This window comes from Coenobita brevimanus, chromosome 104 (genome assembly GCF_032717465.1).
Source record: "Coenobita brevimanus isolate Jiangsu-jjx chromosome 104, ASM3271746v2, whole genome shotgun sequence".
Lineage (NCBI taxonomy): Eukaryota > Metazoa > Arthropoda > Malacostraca > Decapoda > Coenobitidae > Coenobita > Coenobita brevimanus.
In genome coordinates, this window is record NC_137057.1 from 17,180,386 (window position 1) to 17,183,841 (window position 3,456).

Genomic DNA, 3,456 nt, shown 5'->3' on the forward strand with positions numbered 1-3,456 from the left:
TAAAGTTAGCCTCAAATTTACCCCCAAGTTAATGGAGTGGAGTTCAGGGGGTACTCTTCCAGACACACCCAACTCTCCCCTAACTTTCCTCTCGTGTAAAGTTAACTCTCTCACCATTGGGGTCAGTCTAGGGGTAAACACGTAGAGGTGGTGTGTCAGCGTTTATCTATCAGTCTATCTATCGATCTATCTATCTATCTGTCTATCTGTCTGTTTAGTCGTGTATTTATCTATTACAATTTTATGTATCTTGACCTAACCTAACCTAACCTAACCTAACCTAACGTAAACCCAGCCTAACCTAACCTACCTTCACCTAACCTAGCCTACCTTCACCTAACCTCACCTGACCTCTCTACAGATAAGTAAATGCATCTGAATAATAAAAGTAAAGCTGTGTGTGTGTGTGTGTGTGTGTGTGTGTGTGTGTGTGTGTGTGTGTGTGTGTGTGTGTGTGTGTGTGTGTGTGTGTGTGTGTGTGTGTGTGTGTGCGTGCGTTTCTTTCACGAGAACGGTAATATCAACTTAGTTTTTTCTGCATTAGGTCAGGGTAAGGCCAGGGATTGTCAGAAAAATGCCAAACAATAATTTTTGCGATCGCGCGCGACGCAGTGACTTGAAACCGCCTGAAATCGCGACACGTGAGAAAATGCGAAAGTAATTTTTTCGACTTTTGGGTCAGAATTGGTCACTGTGGATCCAATAGTGGTATGGAAACAAAGATAATGATATTTGGAAACATTTTGTGATATAAACTATTAATATGTACTTCCTGGTGGATGGAGGACTATACTATCCACTCACCTGATGTGGCGCAACCTCCAGGTGATTGCACATTGAATGACAAGCCAAATAATTTCTTACAATTCAGGAAGCCATTTACGACGATGGGAAGTAACTATAACACCAAAGGGACGCCTGGTGGCCTAGTGGGTTGAGACACTCAAATTGGACGGTTTTGGTAAGGGTCTGGTTCCGGGGGATGGTTCGGATCTAATACGCTCATTGTGCTACTCAGGGGCGTGGGAGGCAGGTCACCTTATGCTTTAGATCAGGGGCTGACGCTTCTGATGTGACAAGGAAAGAATGGACAGACGGTGAGGAGGAGGAATGAGAGGAGGAAAAAAGGAAGAGAGGAGGAATGAAAGGAGGGAAAGGAAGAGAGGAGGAATGAAAGGAAGAAAAAGGAAGAGGAGGAGGAATGAGAGGAGGAAAGAGGAAGAGAGGAGGAATGAAAGGAGGGGAAAGGAAGAGAGGAGGAATGAAAGGAGGAAAGAAGGACAGGAGGAGGAATGGTAGGAAGGGCAAGGATTAGGTGAGTGGAAGGAAGGATTGAAAGGAAAGTAGGAGAAGGGAAAGGAACAGGAAAAGGAGGGAAAGACAGCAATGGGTATAGGAAAATATAAAGAGGAAAGGGAGAGAGGAGAGGAAAAGGAGAGGACAGGAAAGAAATTGGAAGAGGAAATAAAAAGAAGGCAGAAGGAAGTTAACTGAAGAGATAGAAAGGAGAGAGGAAAGAAGGAAGAGGAGGAGGAAAGAAGGAAGAGGAGGGGAAGGAAGGAAGAGGAGGAGGAGGAAAGAAGGAAGAGGAGGAGGAGGAAAGAAGGAAGAGGAGGAGGAGGAAAGAAGGAAGAGGAGAGGAAAGAAGGAAGAGGAGAGGAAAGAAGGAAGAGGAGGAGGAGGAAAGAAGGAAGAGGAGGAGGAGGAAGGAAGGAAGAAGAGGAGGGGAAGGAATGAGGAGGAGGAGGAGGAAAGAAGGAAGAGGAGGAGGAGGAAAGAAGGAAGGGGAGGAGGAGGAAAGAAGGAAGAGGAGGAGAGGAAAGAAGGAAGAGGAGGAGAGGAAAGAAGGAAGAGGAGAGGAAAAAAGGAAGAAGAGGAGGAGGAAAGAAGGAAGAGGAGGAGGAAGAACGAAGGAAGAGGAGAGGAAAAAAGGAAGAGGAGGAGAGGAAAGAAGGAAGAGAAGGAGAGGAAAGAAGGAAGAGGAGGGGAAAGAAGGAAGAGGAGGAGGGGAAGGAAGGAAGAAGAGGAGAGGAAAGAAGGAAGAAGAGGAGAGGAAAGAAGGAAGAGGAGGAGGAGGAAAGAAGGAAGAGGAGGGGAAAGAAGGAAGAGGAGGAGGAGGAAAGAAGGAAGAGGAGGGGAGGAAAGAAGGAAAAGGAGAGGAAAGAAGGAAGAGGAGGAGGAGGAAGGAAGGAAGAAGAGGAGGGGAAGGAATGAGGAGGAGGAGGAGGAAAGAAGGAAGAGGAGGAGGAGGAAGGAAGAGGTAAAAACTGACGAGGAAAAATGGAAGGAAGGAATGAGGAGGTAGGGACGTGGGTGACGAGGGCGAATGTAAACAAAGAAAGAAGATGGAGTGACGAGAAAGAAAATGGGAGAGAGGAAAGAATGAAGAGAAAGGAAGAAAGGAGAGAGAAGTAGGAAGACTGACAAGGAGAGAAGAGAATAAAGACAGGAGAGGAAATAGAATGAGAGAGAAAGAGAGAGAGAGTGAGATAGAGGAATGAGCAAGGAGAGAAAATGGAACTGATAGGAAAAGGGAAAAAGAGAGTGAGTCAGGGGTAACTGCGTCTTTTTTTGCAAGGTATTTGGGTGCACGTGACATGAAGTGGAGTTTGTAACAAGGCTACTGTATGTTACCCCTCTCTCTCTCTCTCTCCACACACACACACACACACACACACACCACTTCTCATACTAACATGTAGATCCTCTTCCCATTCAGTAACGTAATAATAATAATAATAATAATAGTAGTAGTAGTAGTAGTAGTAGTACTACTACTACTACTAATAATAATAATAATAATAATAATAATTCATTTTTTTTCATTCATTGCCAGACGCCATGTATCCCAAACGGGGTGGCCAAGGGCTTAGAGTTAATTGTTTTACAGGGAGGGGCACTAATCCTCCACCAACCCCACTTGACACGTAGGGAGAAATAATAATAATAATAATTAATAATAATAATAATAATAATAATAAATATAATAATGATAAAAGTAGTAGTAGTAATGATAATAATCGTAATAATAGTAATAATAATATAAATAATAATAAAGATAATAATAATAATAATAACAACAACAACAACATTAAAGTCTCTTAGCACCAGGCAACAGGCGAATTAGTTCAGTAGTGAATCATACGAGCTTAACTGTTTATTGTAGCGATCGGCTTACACATGCCTGTTCCTGGTGGAGAGAGAGAGAGAGAGAGGGAGGGAGGAGTGGGAAGGGTTTTGGGAGAGAGGAAGGGAGGAAGAAAGGATGATGATTGTGTGAAGAAGACGAAGAAGAAGAAGAGGAAGAGGAGGAGGAGGAGAAGAAGAAGAAGAAGAAGAAGAAGAAGAGGAGGAGGAGGAGGAGGAAGAAGAAGAAGAAGATGATGATGGTGGTGATGATGATGATGATGATGATTTTTAAGAGTGTACACATCTTGTTCACTTTCACTTGGCCCC